Source organism: Podarcis bocagei, assembly GCF_964188305.1.
Source record: "Podarcis bocagei genome assembly, chromosome: W".
Lineage (NCBI taxonomy): Eukaryota > Metazoa > Chordata > Lepidosauria > Squamata > Lacertidae > Podarcis > Podarcis bocagei.
This window is the reverse complement of record NC_138131.1, coordinates 10,097,980-10,111,762: the sequence shown is the minus strand read 5'-3', so window position 1 is coordinate 10,111,762 and position 13,783 is coordinate 10,097,980.

Below are 13,783 nucleotides of genomic sequence, written 5' to 3'. Positions count from 1 at the left end.
CACCGGATGCATCCTGGATCCCTCCGGAAGTGTCAGCCGGAAGGCCACCGGGTTGACCTGTGCCTCGACTTGGTAGGGCCCCAGTTGCTTATGCCCTAGCTTCTTCTTCGCTAACGATCTGGCCGGCACTGCGTGGGCTGCCAACCAGACCCAGTCGCCCACTTGGATCTCTTCGCCAACCCTCCTGTGTTTGTCCGCTTGCACCTTGTATGCGTGCTTAGCTAGCTCCAGCTGCCGCCGGAGCTGATCGTGGACCTCCTGCAACTCCGACGCGAACGCGTCCGCTGCTTGCGGCTCCCCCTCCCCCATTCTTTCCAGTCCCGGGAAGGTTCTGGGGTGCCTTCCATTGTTGGCGAAGAACGGCGTCACCCCTGTGGACATGTGCTTCGTGTTGTTGTAGGCGAACTCAGCGAGTGGCAGGTAATCCACCCACGTTGCAGGCTGTTGATTTGCATAACATCTCAGGTACTGCTGCATGATGGCATTGACTCGCTCCGCTTGCCCGTTGGTCTGCGGGTGTCTCGCCGACGCCAGGTTGATCTTGACGTTCAGGAAGCCCATCAGCTTCTGCCAAAAATTCGAGATGAACTGTCGCCCCCGGTCGGACAGTATAGACCGCGGCAGACCGTGAACCTTGAACACGTGATCTATGAACAGTTTGGCGGTTTGTTCCGCCGTGGCCACCTTCGCACACGGAATGAAATGGGCCATCTTGGTGAACAAGTCCACCACCACTAGCACTGCTGTCTTGCCCCTCGAGCTGGGTAGATCCGTGACAAAGTCCAGGGCCACTCTCTCCCATGGTTCGAACGGGGTTTGCAGCGGTTCCAGCAGTCCCGCCGGCGGTCTGTGCACTGGCTTGGCCCTCTGGCAGGTGTCGCACCTCGCCACGTAGTCTGCGACTTCCCCTCTCATTCTGGGCCACCAGAAGTCTCTAGCGACTAATTCCATCGTCTTCTCCGTGCCAAAGTGCCCGGCAGTGGGCGCGTCGTGCAACTGCTGCAGTACCTTGGCGCGAAGTTCATCTCCCGGCACGTAGACGGCCCCTTTACGGATGAGCAACCCATCGCGCTCCTGGAACTCGCCGGTCGTCGCCGTGCCCCTGTGCACCTCTGCCAATTTTGCTTGCGCGAAGGAGTCGTCCTGCAACGCTCGCCGTACCGCATCCAGGTCAACTGTCGCCGAAGCGCACGCCCACGCTGTCGGTGCGAAGATGTGCATGGCCGTCGCTGGCATCGCCTCCTCCAGGTATTGCGGTTTACGGGATAGGGCATCCGCCATGACGTTGGTGTCTCCTGGGACATACTCTATTCGGAAGTCGAAGTCCGCAAAGAACTCTGCCCAACGTATCTGCCTCTGGTTGAGGAACTGCGCTGTGCGCCAGTGCTCTAGATTCTTGTGGTCCGTGCAGACCTGCACTGTGTGCTTGGCGCCGATCAGGAAGTGTCTCCACGCCTTGAATGCTGCATGAATGGCGAGCAACTCCCTGTCCCAGATGGTGTAGTTCTGTTCCGACTTGCTGAGCTTCCTGGAGTAGAACGCTCCCGGCCTCCAAACCCCCTGCGGGTCTCGCTGCAATAGGACTGCTCCCACGGCTCTGTCTGAAGCGTCCGTCTCTACCCTCATCGGTCTGCTGGGGTCGACATGTAGTAGCTGCTCTTCCGACGCGAAGAAACGCTTGAGTGCCTGAAAGGACTGCTCCGCCTGCTCCGTCCAGATGAACTTCTTTTTCTTGGAGCTGAGCGTGTCTGTGATGGCCGCCGTCTGCATTGCAAATCCCTTGATAAACTTGCGATAGAAGTTCGCAAAGCCGATAAACCGCTGGACCTCCTTCCGGTTGCGTGGGCTTTTCCAATCCAACACGGCGCGAACCTTGGCGCTGTCCATGGCGAGCCCCTTGTCTGACAACTTGTAGCCCAGGAAATCCACCTCCTACACGTCGAACTGGCACTTTTCCAGCTTGGCGTACAGCCTATGCTGCTGTAGTCTGCTCAGCACTTCCTTGACGTCTCTGTCGTGGGCCTCCTGCGATTCCGAAAATATCAGGATGTCATCCAGGAAGCAGACACACTTCTTGTAGAGGAGCCCCGCTAACACGTGATGCATGAAAGCTTGAAAACAGTGGGAGCCATTTTGCAGTCCAAACGGCATAACTCTGTATTCGTAGGTGCCCAGGGGCGTGAACATGGCCGTCTTCCACTCATCGCCTACCCGCACGCGAATGAGGTTGTACGCCCCGCGCAGGTCCAACTTGGTGAACACGCGTCCTTTGCGCACCGTCGCGAGGAGGTCGTCGATCCTGGGCATGGGGAAATCCGATGGCTTGGTCATGCTGTTTAAGGTCCGATAGTCCACTACGAGCCTTTTTTGGGGCGTGTCTTTCTTCTTGACAAAGAATACAGGACTGCCCCCCACTGCCCTGGACTCCCGGATGAAACCGCGCTCCAAATTATGATCTATGAACTCTTTGAGTTCTTGTAGTTCGTCCTCAGACATAGAATACAGTTTCCCTTTTGGCAGCGCCGCCCCTGGCAGGAGGTCAATCTTGCAGTCATATGGTCTGTGGGGGGGTAGTTTGTCCGCTTCCTTCTCGCAGAAAACCTCCAAAAATCCTGCGTATTTGTGGGGGACTGCTTGCAGCGTCCCCAGCTGCAGCTGTGACTCCTCTTCCTCTCCCTCCTGCCTGGGCAGGATGCAATGTTCAGCACAATAGGAAGAGCCGAAGACCAGCTGCCGCTGGTACCAAGCCAGCGTCGGGCTGTGCCTGTCCAGCCAACTCATGCCCAATACAATAGGCGTGTCCGACAGTTGGGTGACATTAAAACTGATGATTTCCCTGTGATTTCCAAGTCGCATCACCATTGGCGGCGTTTGCTTCACCACCTGCCCCCCGAGCAGCTCCCTGCCATCCACCGTGACAACCTGCAGGGGCAGCGTGGCAGGCAGCAACTGTATAGCGTGCTGATCGACGAAGTCTTGCCCTATAAAGTCCGCGTTGCTGCCAGAGTCAACGGTGATTGGCACGTCCATTGTGAGTCCATTGGGTAGCTGGAGCGATGCGGTGAGCTGCACTACTGGTTTGGGCGGGAGGGGGTCTGTGGGCTGCAAAATCTCTGGGGACTGCTTCACTGACTCGTCTGGCTGGGCCCCAGTGCCTCTGTCTCCAGCCAGACTCCGTCGTTTCCCTGCTGTGGTTCTCTGTGCTGAGTAGCTGCAGTTACCGTTGCAGAGGCTGCAGTGTGTTTGTGGATCCTCTGGCGACACTCTTTCGCCATGTGCTGAGGACTGTCGCAGATGTAGCACTTCCGGTTCCCTCTAGGAGGCTTTGCCTTGACTGCTCCCGGCGCTAGGGCTCTGGTAGCTGACTGAGCCCTGGCACCTCCAACCTCCATAGGTTCCGCTCCCCCTCCTGGCGGAGGCGTAGATTGCGCACGCGCTGCTTCCCTGGGAACGAAGGAAAAACCTCTCGCTGGTTCGCGCCCTCCGTGCCCTTCGTCCCTGCTCCACGGACGTTCTTCCAGACGCACCCCAACCGTCAGCGCCCTCTGAACGACCTCCTGCGTGCTCCGGGGTCTCTCCCCCCTCGCAATTTCGTCTTTAACCGCGCCGCTCAAGCCTTCCCAAAAATGGTCTCTGACTGGAGCCGAATCTCTGTCCCATTCCAGGGCACTGACCAGTGCAAAAAAGCGTGCATGATACTGCCTTACACTGGCCCTCCCCTGCTTCAGTCCGTGTATCTCTTTCCGGGCAAGATCCACGTCTATGCTTGATAAAAAGCACCCATCCATCGCTTTAATGAAGGCATCCGCACTTTGGAGCGCCGGATCCTTATCTCTCCACAAATTGCGCAGCCATGCTTTAGCATCTCCATGCAAATGGGACAGGATAAACCCCACCTTCTCTTGCTCATCTCTAAAGTCCTTGTCCAGCAGTTGCAGCGCACACTGTACATCTGCTCGGAAGTTGGGGTACTGTTGTAAATTCCCATCGAAGTGAGATACTAGAACGCCTGCTCTTCTCCCCAACCCAATTCCCTCCGGTTTGGGTGTCAGTTGCCCTTGCTTAGTAAGCATTTCCAACCTGACCTGGAGATCCTTGTAGGCGGCGGCTGCTTCCCCCTCTCTCTTCCTGGATGCGAGTATCTCGGCATTCAGTTGTGTCACTGCTTCTCGCAGATCCGCTATCTGCTGTTCGGCAGTCATCTTGTCTGCCGTTCGTGAGCTCGCGAGTAGGCACCAGTCTTCACCCCTCTCTGCGAGGCTTTAGGTGCCAAAACTGGAGACGGAGCTTACAGTCAGAGCTGCTTCCAGATCCTAGCTCACAGAGGATCACGCTAGCCAGCGTTCACTTTATAAAAGTCTTTATTGATTTACAGTTTCCATTTCCAAGCTGGCGCTTGCAGCCCTACGTCTTATAAGCTAGACCGGCGAAGCTCCGTCTGAGTCCCCGCCTCCTGTACACCAACTTAATACCCTCACCTTACTCCACCTTTTCCGCCTTTCCCTCCTTCTCTGGGTCCCTCTGCCCCCCCCCATGGTCTCTTCCTTCCTGGACTCTTCTGACGCTGACCCCCCGGACCCTTCGGTCTCCTTGCGGCGGGCTTTAGGACCTGGCTCCCTTTCCGGGCTGCTTACTCTGCCGCCTTCCTGTGCATTTGAACTTGGCGCACGCGCCCAACCTCCCACTTTCCGCTTGACCGTTTCTTCGCTCCCCGATGGAGGTGTGGTCACTCCTGACTCATGCCCTCCCCCCTGCGGCGAGCCGCCGGATCCCAATACCTGGCGCCCTTCCTCCCCACTGCGCTCTGTTGGGGACGTTGGCCCCGATTTCCAACTGCTGCTCTCTGAACCCCCTTTTGTCCCTTTTTCCTGGGGTGTCCCCCTACTCTCCCCCCTTGCTCTGGCCACTGGCGCTCCTTTCTGTGAATCTTCCGATTCACTGGAAAGACTCGGAGATCTCGGGTCGTCGTCATCGCTCATCTTTCCTTTGGACTCCTCCCCCTCGCTCTCTGTTTCCTCCCTTGCCCTCGCCTCTGCTCCTGAACCCCTGACACATACGAATGCAAGTATGCCATCAGTTCTAAGGGCAAAACGAGACTGTGAAACACAAGATTGCCACAGGAACTTGCAGTAGGGCAGCAATTGTGACCTTGTGGGAAAAGCACCACAGGGGCCAAATTTGGATTGGTACCACAGTGAAAGGGGAGAATGGGCTTCAATCTTCTCCCTGGCCCTTATTTAAAAACAATAATTATAATAATTCTTATTATTTATTAGATTTTTAAGCTGCTCTAGTCACCAAAGCGGGCTCAGAGCAGTGTACATAAGAAATTCAATAAAACAGATAGACCAAAAGACAATTCGACGCCAATAACTGAGGCACCCTTATTACCAGCTACTAGCCCAGCAAGGGTAAGGATAAAAGGGGAAGAGGGAAAGGACCAACAGGAAGAGGGAAAGAGTGAGAAGAAAATAAAAAGGGGAGGAGAAGGTAAAGGTAAAAAGGTAAAACCGTTGCTGCCCTCAACCATAGTGTAGCCTTTCAGACTTTTCCCATTGGTTGGGTGTGCGTTGCTCCTGGGAGGGAGGAAGGAGTCAATAGACACCAAGGGTTGGTTCAGAGAAAGAGTTTATTTCTGCTTTCCGGATAGCAGAAAGGCACTGTGTGATTAGTCACAGCGAGCACACTTAAGGAGCAGTTACATTCAGCTTATATCCTGATATATACTCAGAGTCGCAAAGTGATTTCATAGTGGTGAGGAGGAATGAATGAATGTCCCCTCAAAGTATCTGCTTTATATACATTATTTACACAATGGGCTGCACATGATTGGCTAATTCTGGAATTCTACTGTAAGCCAATCAGGTTGTGGATTCACTTCTATCTGGAGCATGATTGGGTGGTTCCTGCCAACCAATCATACTGCTGCATTGTTCTAGGACCAATCAGACTGCTGCATTCTGAATCCTATTGTTCTAGGACCAATCAGACTGCTGCAATTTGGATCCTATTGTTCTAGGACCAATCAGACTGCTTCAGTTTGGATCCTATTCAACTCAGTACATAACACCCCTCCCCTCTAAGTTCCAGTCCTGCCCGGGAGGTCGCATTCATAGTCCTTGAGGTACGCCAGCGGCCTACGTATGCGTTGCGGCCTGTGGTGTTCCCTGGTCCGGGGTTCAGGTTCTGGCTCGTGTTCCAAGGATGCTGGCTGTGATGCGGCTGTTTGGTCTGACGCAACCGGCTCGCTCAGTCGTGGTTCTGGATCCGGTGTCCTTTCGGCCTCGCGGGTCCTCTCTGTATTTACTGATTCTGCCTCCCCTGCTGGCCCCTCCTGCTCTACGGGCCTCACTGCCCCTCTGTTCCCTTGGGACTCCTCTGACCTTTCCTCCTCCTGGTTTTCTCCCGGGAATTGTCGCCATATCTGGTTGCAGTGGCGGCGCCAGCATTGCCCCCCATCCGTTAGCACCTCGTACGACACGGGGCCAGTGACCCTGGTGACTGTGGCGGGTACCCATGCTGGGCCTGCCCCAAAATTCTTTGCGTACACTGGGTCCTGGGCCTCGAAGGTCCGGGGGTTCCTGCCTTCCCCCACCACTACCTCATCCTGAGCTCTATCGGGGTGAAGGCAGTCCAATCTGATTGCAAGGCGCCGACCCATTAGTAGTTCAGCGGGGCTCCGGCCAGTCGTTGAGCTGGGGGTGCTGTGCTGTGCTAGGAGGAATGTGGCAAGGCGGTACTCCCAATCCCCTTGTGTCATGCGGCGAAGGGTGTCCTTGGTGGTCCGCACCATGCGTTCTGCTTGGCCATTGGTGGCAGGGTGGAATGGCGCCAAACGGATGTGGCGGATGGCGTTCTGCGCTGTGAAGGTTTGGAATTCTCCTGACATAAATGCAGTCCCGTTGTCTGAGACGAGAGTGTCAGGGAGCCCGTGGGTTGCAAACAGCCTGCGTAGTACCCGGATGGCTGCGGATGTAGAAGTGGACGGTACCAGTGCGACTTCCAGCCATTTAGTGTAGGAGTCCACCACTATGAAGAATGTTTTCCTCTGAAAGGGGCCAGCGAAGCCCACATGCAAGCATGACCATGGTGCTCGGGCAGACTCCCAGGACTGGACTGGGGCCCTTGGGGGATCTGGGCGGGATTCTTGGCAGGCCTGGCAGTGTTTGACCCAGGCCTCTATCTCTCCGTCGATCCCCGGCCACCACACATAACTCCTGGCAAGGGCCTTCATTCTTACTACCCCTGGGTGTGTCTCGTGTAGGGCTGTGAGGACCCTTTTGTGGAGGGGCTGGGGAACAACGACCCTGCTTCCCCATAACAGGCACCCCTTGTGGGCCGACAGTTCATGTTTGCGGGTTGTGTAGCCAGCGAATTCTGGCCCGGGGCTGTTGCTGGGCCATCCCCTCCACACCCAGTCCAGGACCCAGGAGATGACCCTATCTTTCTTGGAATGGTGTGCAACTTCTTGTGCCTGAATGGGGCGGTCGGGAAGCAGCTCCAGGCTCATGACCTCTTGTGCAGGTGCTGGGTCGGGGCCTGTTTCCGGTAGTGGTAGCCTGCTGAGGGCGTCCGCATGGCCCATCGCCTTCTCCGGGCGGTGGATCAGTGCATACTGCTGGCAAGGAAAATTGACCACCTGAGGATGCGAGGAGACAGCACTTGGGGGGGTCTGCTTTTCGGGGGCAAACAAGCCAAGCAAACCTTCACAATTGCCAGCCCCTCCTTGTCTATTTGCGAGTAGTTCCGCTCGGTTGCGTTGAGTGTCTGGGAAACGTATGCTACCGGTACCTCTCTTCCATCCGGGAGTTGGTGTCCCAGGACAGCGCCAATGCCATAGGGCGAGGCGTCGCATGCTAGCACCACCGGCAGCCTCTCGTCGAAGTGTGCCAAGACCGAGTTTGAGACAAGCAAGTCCTTGACTGCCTGGAATGCAGCCTCCTGGCTCTGGCCCCACACCCAAGGGGCCTGCTTGTCCAGGAGTCTGTGTAGGGGCTCCGCTACCGCCGCCTTGTGGGGAAGGAAGGAATGGTAAAAGTTCAATAGTCCCAAGAAAGCCTGAAGTTCAGTCTTGCTCTTGGGCGCTGGGGCATCACAAATGGCCCGTACCTTGTCCCCAGTCGGGTGGACCCCTTCTGCGTCCACCATAAATCCCAGAAAGTCCACCTGAGGCACTCCTAGTAGACATTTTTCCCGCTTCACCTTGAGACCCGCCGTCTGGAAACGGTGTAGAACAGTGCGGAGGCGGTCCTCAAACTCCTCTGGTGTGGGCCCGGCAATCAACACATCATCGAAGAAGGGGGTGACGCCAGGAATCTCTTTAAGGAGCGAGTCCATTAGATTCTGGAATATGCCTGGTACCACACTGACACCGAATTGCAGCCGCTTTACCCTGAACGCTCCTCTGTGCGTCACAATCGTCTGTGCCTCTGCTGTGGCCTCATCTACTGGCAGCTGTTGATATGCTTGGGCCAAGTCCAGCTTGCCAAAAATTTTCGACCCAGCCAGGGTAGCAAGGACATGGCTGACCACTGGCACTGGGTATGCATGGGCCGTGAGGGCCTTGTTTATGGTACATTTGTAGTCTGCGCAGATGCGGACCGAACCATTAGGCTTGACGGGTGTGACGATTGGGGTTTCCCAGGGGGCATTAGGCACCGGCTCCAGCACTCCTTGCTCCACAAGCCAGTCCAATTCCTCGTCTATACGGGGTTTCAAGGCGAACGGGACCCGGCGGGCCTTGAGCCTGACCGGTCGTACTGCGGGGTCAAGCTGTAGAGCAATGGGGGGGCCGTGTACTGTCCCAATTTCCCATCGAAAACCCCTGGAAATTCCTTGCAGATGGCGTCCATGGCCACTTGTAAGGTAGTGTGGTTCACCCCGGTGATGGCTAGCCCCAGTGGTCCAAACCATGCCAATCCCAGTAAGCTAATGTAGGGGCCCTTGACCACAAGCAAGTCCAGTTGCCGCATCCGCCCTCGGTATTGCACCCTGAAGGTCCCCACCCCCATTGTGGGGACCTTACATTTCTGGAAGTCCCGGAGGGTGAATGTGGCCGGCCTGAGTTTGGGACCCCCAGTAGGACACAGTTTCCTTAAGGTCCTTGCCAAGATTATGGATAGAGTTGAACCCGTGTCAAGCTCCATGCAGCACAGGGCCCCCTCTATCTGTACCTCTACATAAATTTTCTCTACGTTGGGGTGGGGCAACTGGTATACCTGGAAGTCCGTGAGCTCCGTCGAGTTGCCTTGGTGCGTTGGGCCCCGGGACCTGGGGCTCTTGGATTGGTCCTCTGATGCCTGGTGTCGGGTGGGCCGAGCTCAACACACCCGGGCGATGTGTCCCGATTTTCTGCACTGCCTGCACTCTGCGTTGCGGAAACGGCAGGTCCTCCTCTCGTGACTCTCCCCGCAGCTTGCGCAGTTCCCTCCTTCTTGTTGAGGCAGCTGTGGTATGTGGGCTGCTTGAGTGCGCTGCTGTACTCGGTGCACCTCCTCCCTGTCAGATCCTGAGTCGTCGGTGAGGTCTTCTTGGTGGACCCTTGGTTGGGATGGCAGGCTCAGCCGTGCCTCTTGCGTCAACCTCTTGGCAGCTTCTGTTGCCAGGGCCTCCTCCAGAGCGACCTGGAACGTTAGGTCCTTCTTAGCGTAGAGGCGTTGTTGCAGCTTCTCATCCTTCAGGCCACCGACGAGGCGGTCACGAAGCATGTTCTCCAGCTCTGAGAAGTTGCAGAACCGGGCGGCTTGGCGGAGAGAGGCCACAAAGCCAGTTATGGTTTCCCCAGGGGCTTGCCGCTTTGCGTAGAAGGCATTTCGACGAGCCACCACTGAGGGCTGCGACGAAAAGTGCCCCTTCAGCTGTTCCATTATTGTTTTGTATGGAACAGTAGCGACGTCTTCAGGCGCAAGGAGAGCCTGGGCGATTTCAAACATCTCCTCTCCGCAGATGCTGAAGAATATCGCCCTCTTCTTGGCGTCTTCTTCATTGGTGACCCCTTTGGCTTCTAGGAGGAAGGTGAAACGGGAGGCGTACGCTTCCCACTCTCCAGATGCTGGGTTGAACGGCGAGAAGCTGCTGTCGGTTGCCATTCTGAGTTCCTTGTGTCCCGGAGCTGAAGCCTGGATACACGGTGCGAGGCAGCGGTGTGGCAGGTGGCGGTGCTGCGGTGCTGTGTGTGGCAGTCAGCTCAGCGGGATCCCACCCTCGTCGCCAGTGATATATACTCAGAGTCGCAAAGTGATTTCATGCTCTTTATTCAGCTCATAGTGGTGAGGAGGAATGAATGAATGTCCCCTCAAAGTATCTGCTTTATATACATTATTTACACAATGGGCTGCACATGATTGGATAATTCTGGAATTCTACTGTAAGCCAATCAGGTTGTGGATTCACTTATATCTGGAGCATGATTGGGTGGTTCCTGCCAACCAATCATACTGCTGCATTGTTCTAGGACCAATCAGACTGCTGCAATTTGGATCCTATTGTTCTAGGACCAATCAGACTGCTTCAGTTTGGATCCTATTCAACTCAGTACATAACATATCCCCTTCAGGTCCCCTTTCCCCCCTCCCCAGGAATCCAGCCTCATGAGTTTGTACACGTAAGCTTACACCCTTGAGCATGAACAGAAATTCCTGTTTCTGTACTCTTATCTTGGGGTAAGAAGGTCACCCAACTATAGGAGTACTCCTGGCGCCATCCCCGGGTGCGGGGGCTGACAGGCCTGTCTTGCAAGGTCTATGTGTCAGCGTGGTCAGGATATTTACAACCTATAAGATAAGATAAGTCCAGGTTTGGGTAACTTGTCCCTGGTGAAACAACTCGGTCTTACGACCTCTACAGAACTGAGATAGATTGTGCTGAGCCCTGGTCTCATTAGACAAAGCGTTCCAAAGGCTCTGGTTGGGGACAACTGGATATGTTTTGGGCCAGGGACCACCAGTGGGTTGCTATTAGTTGAGAGTTGCGCTCTTTGGGGGGTGTATTGGGAGATAATTCCAACAGATAATAAAGGTCACATACTGTTTAGGGCTTTAAAGGTTAGCCCCAAATCTTTGAACCTGATTCGATACTTGTCAGCTTTTTTCCGGAGCTGACAGAGGCTGGGAATGAGGCCAGACAAAGAAAGATAAGAACACTGGAATGTGGGAAGGAGGACAGAGAGCAGGCAGCAGATGGCTACAGTAACCTGATCCCTGAGCATAGTGGACAAGGAAAGGGGGGCCAGAGCAGAGATATACAGACTAGCAGTTTGAGCTCAGAAACAGAGGGAGGGAGGCCAGGAATAGCCAGCCCAAAAACTCGAAGGCGCAAAAGGGTCAGTGAGAGGAGGGGAAAAGAGCAAAAGCGAAAGGGCTTTTCCCCCCATTGGCGGAAGAGGAAGGGATGGAGTTTAGACTCGACAACTGCAAACTTGGAGTCAGACATGGAGTGAAAGAGCTCTGGAGTGATTTATGTGTTTGAGCAATAAACCTGAGAGAATTACGACCGGTGTCTCGCTTCTGTGGGAGAGCCAAGCCATTACAATACTCCACCTGGAGTCAATCCAGCAGATGAACTGCCAACTGAATGTTGGCTCTCCACAAAGTCCCAGTAAGAACTCATGTGTGGAGGTAATGCTCCGCTTTGCGAAGGCAAACCTTGCACCAGACATGCAACAGTATGTCAAGGTGCATTTTGCCTGCTTTCCCTGACCTTTTGCCTTCCTGGCTAGAAAACAGGGTTTTCCACCTGACCGTTTGTCCTCTCACAAATTGTTTGCTAGACATAATGCTTGGCTGGAGCATGACCCGGGACACAGATGTAATCAAGTATCGGGGGAAACATTTTAGGGAAACACCTGCTGATACGTGTATTTGCTAATGCTGGAAATGTGCTTAGATGGAAATACGTCATGTTCAGGGTGGTTTCACTACTGTATCCAACTGCTGACTTCTGCTAATAAAAGGAGCCTCTACAGAGCTAGCCGGCAACTTGTTTGGAGCACGCTTGCTGGCGTGCTTCTGCACAGCTCACCGGCATCCAACCTCCTGTCAACCCCGTTATTCCTACACTCATGCACCTGCATTTTAGACCTTTTGGAGTTTTTGGAGCAGTCTGTCAGGAGTGTGTGCAGGAGCCGGGCCCTATGACTGGTAGGGCCTCTCAGGACTGGGGCCTTCCTGCGTTTGGCCTAGAAGGGCAAGGCGTGGGACTTCCGGGGTGGCGCCATCGGTAATGGCCGCTTCCCTTTGATCCGGAGGGACAGAGCTCCGCGGAAATTGGGTCTTTACCGCAACGGCGCAGTGGGGACCCTTCAAAAATCACAGGCGGGTGAAGCCTGTGAACCTGGGACTCAGCGGGCACCATTTGCGCCCCCCCAGCTGCAAAAGGAGCTCGGCAACGGGCTCCGGAGCGCAGCGGGGGTGGCGTGGTGCTGTGAGCCAATTGCTTCTTCCGTGGAGCGAAGCCGCAAAGCCGTTACCGGAGAGCGCTGCCTTTTTCCTGGGTCAATTGAACTTTGAAAATAACTACCCGTGAGTAGGATTGAATTAGACTTAAAGAAAGACGTTTAATTTGGCACTGAGCGGGGAAAAGTACAACCAGGAAGTCTGCTTTCCCTGCGTTGTAAATAGATCAAAGCAAAGAGACTCCAAAGTGGAAATACAGAAAATTGCTTGGAAAAAAGAGCTAATTTTAACATCTGAAAGTGGTTTCCCCCTCTGGATTGCAGGAGATGAGGGGGGGAGAGACTGAGTTGAATATACCTGCAAAAAGAAGGGAAAAGGAAGTAATAATCTATTGCTTAAATTCTGGAATGGACTGCCTTGAGATAAGGGTTGCATAGCAGAAAGTTTTGACAGCTAACTCTGCAAAAGGGATACAGTGTTACTGGACTTCTTCTGGCTTGAAAGTAACTGTTTAAATGCACTGAGACTGTTGTTTCTAAAGTGAACTGGGAGCTTATAAAGAGTATTTTTGTTCCTAAAAGTTGCAAGTTCTGGCTGTTACTGTGTCCCCCTAGAGGAAGCTGGACACTGTTACAATAACAACTGGCTTAGAGGAAAATTCCACTCCATTCCATTCTATGCCAAAACAATTGCTGTACTGTGGGAATGACCTTGAATTTCTAAGAGACTGTTATGGCAGATGGAAAAGGGAAGATAGAGTTGTCGCAGGAAAAACCCACTACTACTAGGTCTGGCAGATAATTTCGGGCAGATACTGCGCAGCGAAGGTTTTCAACATCTGGTGCATCTGGAATATTAGGGGCCACACTCCCACAGGCTAAACCAAAAGTTATGTCGTCGGAAGAAGTTTTGGTACAGGCACTTGCTAAAATTAATGAATCTTTGGAAAGTTTAAATAAACAGGTAGCTGAGACAAACAGACAAGTTGCTGAGACAAATAAACAAGTTGTGGAAGCATCAAGCAAAATTGATATAAATACTGCAAGTATCAATAACTTGGGGCAGAGGGTGAACACAAATACACAGACCATCGAGAAACTACTACAGGAATCGGCTTCAACTCGAAAGACAGCCGAAGAGGCAAAAGACATTGCAACTGCTACCCAAGAGAAGATTCCACCAGTATATAAGAAATTGGAGGATCATGATGTGACATTTTCTATGATCGAATTGAAACACAGACAAAGAAACTTAAGAATTAGAGCTGTACCAGAACAGGAGCAAGATAATCTGGCTGAATTTCTTACACAGGAATTCACAGACTTTTGGCAATTGGATCCGGGGAAGGAAGAATTTAAGATAGTGAGTGCATTTAGACTTGGAAGAAGACT